Source organism: Cryptomeria japonica, chromosome 10 (genome assembly GCF_030272615.1).
Source record: "Cryptomeria japonica chromosome 10, Sugi_1.0, whole genome shotgun sequence".
Classification (NCBI taxonomy): domain Eukaryota; kingdom Viridiplantae; phylum Streptophyta; class Pinopsida; order Cupressales; family Cupressaceae; genus Cryptomeria; species Cryptomeria japonica.
In genome coordinates this window covers 361,432,573-361,440,159 of record NC_081414.1, presented here as the reverse complement: position 1 = coordinate 361,440,159, position 7,587 = coordinate 361,432,573, and positions in this window count along the sequence as shown.

Genomic DNA, 7,587 nt, shown 5'->3' with positions numbered 1-7,587 from the left:
CTATGTCAGACATTCTGTGCCTGTGTCAAGGACATTCTGCGCCTGTGTCAGACATTATGCGCCTGTGTCAGACATTTTGCGCCTGTGTAGGGCCGGAAACAGAGGTAAAATACAGTGTTTTTCACTTGCAAATTGTTTTCTTTGGCATTCTGTTTCTACTTTTTTGGTTTTGTTGGTACTGATTTTCTGTGTAGAACCTTGGCATACGCATGACAAAGACAACAAATGAAACTACTAACACATTTTATGCAGGTTCGATAGTCAAAGACTAAACATATCAAACTTTTGACTTGGGTTTTGCAGGTTGCCTTGGACTACAACTAAACTTTGTGTTTGCAATTAATATTTAGGCACCTAGTGATTTCTAAATAGGATGGAATGAATATATGTTTGCTTTGATTGTTGAGTTTGACATTGGAGTAGGAGAGTATGCTCTCATCCTTCTTAGGGTGATCAGAAATCCAGATCTTCGATACCATGCTCATGTTTTTGATTGTGTGTCACCTTTAGAGGCTCTGCCTTCCCGACCATTTGCTTTTGCAAGCAAGTGATAATCGTGAGAAGGGAACGACCCAAAGTGAGTACAGCTAGAATACCTTGGCATTCTAACTCACTATAAAAAAATACCTGATGAGTGAAAGCTTTGAAGGAAGGGTTACGTGGGAATTGCAGTTACTTGGGAAGTGATGACCCTTGAACTCTTTCTCATATAAACATCTAAGTAGGACCTCACGGTCTAAATCATGCTTGCGCGACTACATTTGTTTGGTATCTTGATGGGCTTAATGTCTCAATCACGCTTGCGTGACATCAAGGAGTAATGCTTAACAAAAATCCTTACTAAACACCTTGTTTTTAGAGGCCAAAAACCCTTCTAGTTGCTTGAGAAGGACAAGTTCAGATACTTGGAAGAGATACTAAGTTCGCCATGGGGAGATTTCCATGGGGACTGATGCTTGGCTGCCTTGAGAAGTGAGTGCCGTGGAGGGGAGCCCGTGGGGTCAAGCATCTATGTATTCTCCTTGAATCCCATAACAAGTCTACCTCTCAAGTACCTAATGTCCTTGCCATCCATAAGACATGTGTGAATGAGCATGATTGTCTTGAGTCTAAGTTGAGGTATCTTGTCTTCTTTGCTTGTCAAAAGTTGAATTGCATCTCAAGACAAATTGATTCAAAATAAGGTTAAACACAAGAGACATTCATCCAACAAAATTTCAAGTTCAAAGCACCTTCAAACATGGTTGTCAAACATTGTTCAAAGTCTTGTCTCAACATTCATGTCACTTAGATTTAGGTTCATCCTAGGTTGCATTTTGCAAAGCTCATTGTCAAGTACCAAGGTTAGGTTTCACCTAAGTCATACTCCTTTGCATATCAATAAGGGTCATCCATTTGCATATGTCCTCTTGCATTAAAGTCATACCATTGTCATACATTCATATTTGCATACCCTAAGTCTCTTCATTAAGTTTAGGTCATTATCATATCATATTAAGATCATTTGCATAGTAATTGTCCCTTAGCATATAGTGTCCAAAACTAGGTTTTGTCATACTTGAGTAATCCAAATCTTTGATAAACCCTAAGTTATTGTTAGGAAATCTTGACCTTATCAAACTTTTGTCTTTTTGTCATTATTGTCATTTGGTCAAACCTAGCTTAGTATCCAAGCATATAGGGGAGACAATGTCATTTTGTCCTTTTGTCACTTGGTCCTTTTGTCCTTTGAGGTCTAGACATCATTTCAATTTCCTAAGGGTCTCTTTTAGATTTGCATTCCAAAAAGTTTGTCAAAATCTTGAAAAACAATCAAAAACATAGGTTGCATTCTTGCCATAGATTGCATTCTCATTTATTTAGTTTGCATTTAGTTGCATATCATACATTATCTTTGAAAAATTCCAAAAATATTGCATTTGCATAGTGACATGTCTATTGAAACAAGGTTCCAAGCACCAATGATGCAACAAAGTTTGACGTATCAACCGACAATGCAATCGAATTTTAATCCAAGGCAATCACAATTATATCCAACCCAACAACAAGGCAATATCGATCAAACTTTTTATGATGAAACAAGTCTCCAAATACAAAAACTAGAGGAGAAACTAGCTCAAGAAAATGAGATTTTGGAACAAAGAGTGAAAAACATTGAGAAGAATAGATCACAAATGTCCAAAATGTTTCAAAAATTTCCAGGTCGAAATCCAAAAATTGAGCCAATTGATGTAAGATCTCTTCTTGAACAATCAGACATACCGGCTCTCCTCTCCCAAATAGAGATGATGAAACAATTTCAACAAAAGAGACAACAACAATTTCAACATTATGTGCCTCCACAACAAGAACAAGAAGGTATTTACTATCAATCAGATTTTCAACCATCACAACCAATGGTCCAATTTCAACAATATGTCCAACCAACTATACAATGTCCACGAATGGTTCAACCAATGGTGGAATATCAACAAGTTCAATCAACATATCAATGTCAACAACCACAACCAAACATTCAAAAACAAAGGTTGCAGCCCACACCAAGCCAAATTTTGAACATGTCAAACCAATCTGATCAACATCTAGTTCGAAATCAAAACATGACATCAAACCATATTCTTGCCAAACAAGTTCAAATTCCAGATGCAATCATGTCAAAACCTCGAAAGAAAGGTGGCTTTATTGCAATGATCTTAAGGAAATTACCAAGTGAGTTCTTTGAGGAAGATCAAAATAATACACTTATGTCTAGCAATGCCTCATCCCCTCACAAACAAATGGACTCTCCAGTGGCATCTATCCCTACACCTCTAGAAGTTTCACAAGAACCTTCTATATTGTCCTCATCAAACAATACACCCAAGGATGCAATTATCCAAGAGCTATCCATAATTGATCGCCATGATAATCCAATTCATGATGCACATCCTTGTCATGTTTCAGAAATACAAGACCCAATGCCACCATGCACTTTATTGCCATTACCTATTTTAGAGGACCCCATTCGAAGTCCCTCTTCCTCATGTTCAAGCATTGATTCCTTGCCAGAATCCATCACAAATGCTGAAAGTGCATTTCCTTCATGCCAAACCATTGATCCCTTGTCAGAATCCCCCATGCATATCCAAAGTCTAACCCCATGTCAAGAGGATAATGTAGAGCATAAAGAGACACGTGTTAAAATAGATCAAGATCAAGATCCTGAAACCTTATCATCCCATCCAATTGTTGACCATGATCTCATCTTCCCAGAAACTCATGATGATTCCCCTATTCTTGTCCATCCTATCCAAACTCCTATTGACACTCCATCCCCTGGGCAAGATCAAGATATCCCAGTTCATCCAATCCCAAATGATCCCCTTCCATTTCATGAACACAATGTCCTTTCAAATCCCATTGACATTCCACTTCCTGAGAAAGATCAAGATATCCTTTCCATCCTTTATGATGATCCCATTGAAAGTCAAGAGCAAAGAACCTTTAAAGAGGATTCCAATGATCTTCCTCCTTGTCAAGATCAAATTATTCCTTCAGATCCTCCACAAGATCCACTTGTTCCTCCATCTCCTTGTCCTAATGCTCCATATACACTCCAAGATCGCATTTCTTTTGATGATCCCATTATTTTTCCCATTCCATCTCTTGAAGAGCCTGTCATTGAACCATGTCCACTACACAATCCTAGTCCCCCTCATGATCCTAATCCCCCTCATGATTCTAACGTGTCAGTGCAAGATGTTCATGAACCCTCGACATGCACAATGGGTTCTTCCACTTTGGTGAAATCCGATCCACTTCAAGATCTCATTATTTCTCTCATATCATATCCACCTCATAATGGACTCGTGTCTTCTTCCCAAAGAAAAGAGTACCCTACAAGTTAAGATATTCATAAAGGCAAAGGAGTAGATCACCATAAGCAAGCATCCCTTCATGTTAAATAAAATATTAAGGGTCATGGCCTCAGTGAAATTCCTCAAGATGTGGGTACCCCTGCTAAATCCAACATCCCTTCAAAATCAAAACATACACCTTCCCCATCATACCTTCCATCCATCTTAGGTCCTTATATCCCTTCATTCTCTATGCAAGGTTAGCAAAGGCACAAATCCTTGAGTAAATTTCATCCATCCAAAAGAAGTCCATTTCATTCATATCCATCCATGCATTCTTTTCCCCCTCCAAGCAATTTGGATGCCAAGTATAAAAGTCATAAGTCTAGAAATCCACATGTATTCAAGGATCAACATGTCCAATCTAATCAACATGTCAAAGCAAAGAAAAATATGAGCCAAAAAGAAAAAGAAATATCCAAAACGTCACAAAGGCCCATTGCTCAAAAACAAAAGTCAAAATCTATATGGGTTCCTAAATCCCTTGTGCAAGCAATGCACTCCAAGGAACCACAAAAGCATGAAAAATAAAAAACCATGTGGATCCCTAAGCAGCTCCTTGAAGCACAAAAGCCTAAAGAACCATCAAAATTGGCATCTACAATTGTTGTTCCTCCATCCAAACCTTCCAAGTCTATTCCTTCATCACCTTCATCATCCATTTTGGGCTCTTATGTCCCAAAATCCCAAGCTATTCCTCCATCCAAATCTCACAATCTGAGATCCATTTTTCCTCCATCAATCCACCAGTCAAGGTGTGTGCCAATGTCAATCTTGCCAACATTTCCATCCACTAAAGCCCAATTCTTCCAATACCCTATCCATTATCCAATGCATATTTTTCATCCTTCGATCCCTTTGATCCAATCCTTTGCATAAATTTTTGCCTTAGTTTCATCTCTTTTTCCATGTTCTTATCCTACCCACGTCTTTGAGCATACTTTTAAAGGTCATGGTCCATTTTTTTTTCATGGCTACTATCCAAACAAAAAGACGCTTGAGTCCTTCTTCCATCCCCTATCATGTGTCCATCTTCTATTGAAAAAGTCAACATAATAAAAAAAAAAAGTGAAAAAAAAAAAGAAAAACAAAAGAAAAAAAAAAGTAAAGCAAAAATAATTCATCCTCTGGTGAAAACCTGGCAAACAGGCACCTTGGGAAAGTATCGTGATGAAAACCTGGCAAACAGGCATCATGCGTAATTTATGAACTTCTTGCACACCACACTTGGGGGCCGATTTCCTCCTTCATATCCTATTGCCCTTCATTATCCTATCGAACCCCTGTCATTACCCTTCATATCCTATTGTCCCTCATGTCCAGTTTCCCTTTCCACCTTTTGATCTTGACAAGGCTGAGGATCTTCATGAGCATCACGCATCTTGTTTGCAGCTTTTAGTCCATCATAGCTTTTGGTCCTTTATCCATTTGCTTATTATAAGTTTTCATCCATATTCCTTGTCTTATTGCAACTTTCTACCACTATCCCGTATCCTATCCCGACCTTCAGTGCATGTCCCTTATCCATTCTTGGTCTTGCTTATCCTATCCATATCTTATCACTATCCATACACTCTTTTTCATTCCTTGATCTTGATTTGACATAAGGACGAAAAATTTAAACATGGTTTCAAAAACCTCTTGACATGTCCCTCATGTCATGTTCCTGCTTTACATTGTCATATCCAGTCTCTTGTCCCATCACACAATAGCCCTTGAAAATTGCATCCGTATTGTCTCCATGATAAAAGGCCTTTGTCTTCCCTCTATCCACCAATATTTCAGCAAGCCTATTTATTCACCTGTCATATTCCTTTCCTTGCTAGACACTGGGGGCAAAATCAAAAAAATTGAAAAATGTCCTGAAAAAATCTCTAAAAATTGAAAAATGTCCTGAAAAAAAAATCCCTAAACATCAAATAATGTCCGAAAAAAATCTCTAAAAATTGAAAAATGTCCTGAAAAAAATCCTTAAACATCAAATACAGTCCTGAAAAAAACGAAAAAAAAAAAAATTGTAAAAATTCGAAAAGCATAACAAACAATATCCCCTTTGTGCATAAGACAGATCACTGAGCATCCCTCCAACGACATGCAATAATACACTGCGTTTTACTGCAAATCACATATTAACTGATGAAATTTTTCACTCAAACCAGACATTCAAACTGATCACAATTGTCATATCAATCAACTGCAAAATTATTTGTCCTTGTCACATTATCATGGGTCTTATACTGGGTGTGGTATACTCGAAACGAGACCGTGTCCTGTCTTAGACGGGGTACCGCATTCCCTGAAACCAGACAACATGATCGTCCTATTAGCACTTTCAACTTTTGACAATGAAGATCAAGGTGTTTGTTTGATTTGTTCGAATTTGTGCATCTTATCTTTGATTTATCTTCGATCATGTTCCTATGTTGCTCGATGATGTCACTGAGTGATTTAGAGTGATCGGGATGGTTCATGGTCCCTTTTTTTTTTTGTGATTGTTGTTTATCTGCAATGTGTCTGTCTTTTGCAAAAAGGGTTGCATTTCAGCTCTGGCTTTCAATGCCATGATGCTACACATCCATTTTGCTACATTAAAATAAAGGTTCTCACCTACAAAGTGCATTATTGAAAGCAAGTTTTTCTTCATCTCTAACTGTCCTCTGTCTCATTTTCTTCTTACTAACATTTCTTCCGTCAGTTCGAATGGTCAGTTCGGTCTAGTGCTCTGATTTCCCCCAACACATATGTTGCATCCTGCATCCATTTGGTTAGTACATTTGCATTATATCAAACATCACATCGAGCATCGTATCAAGCATTTTATCCATTTCATATTATAAATGCATCGAAAACACATAAAAACATACATCCATACATGTTCCACAATACACAGTGCATAAGTCATCCATACATGGAAAATAACATCAGTCATAACACATTGCATCCCATCATATCGATGCATATCATATCATATATCAACATAATATCGGAGTACAAAATTGGACTGTCTGTCCTAAGTATGGCCCGCAGGCTGACTACAAAATGTCAAACTACATAATGTCCACTATCTGTCCTAAGGAGCACGTGCCTCTGTCACTGGGTGCTCCCTCTGTCCTCCTCATCCCTGCCATGTCTCGCGGATGATGTCCCTCCTGGTCCTGGCTGTGGTGGTCTCATAGGTCCACTCACCCCCATGCTGCTCAATGACCTCCGAGAGCGTGCTCTGCTCTCTGTCCTCGATTGTTCCCGATATGACGCTGCTCTCTGCTCTGGTGGAACTGCACTCTCATACAGTGTCCTCCAATGGAGTATCTCCTCTCCGGTCTCTACCAACATCTGTGCTATCTCCCGTGCATTGGCATCCCGAATCGACCCAATATACTCAATGACTCTCTGTTCTTCTCGCTGTGCCTGCGTTATCGCTGTATCTCGAGCCGCTGAGTCTGGCTATATCCGCTCTGAACTGATCATTCTGTCTCTCTAAAGTCGCAATGTGATCATGCTGACTCGCTATGGTAGCCCTGCACATCTCCATCTCCTCTATGCTAGCTGTCTCCGGCTCTATGGGTATATCCTGCAATGCCTCATGCTCGCCTGAATCTGGCTCATCCTCGTCATCCCCATCCTCATCCCCCTCATCCTCATCCCCGCCCTCATCCTCCTCATCCTTATCATCTCCCTCCTCCTCTCCTGT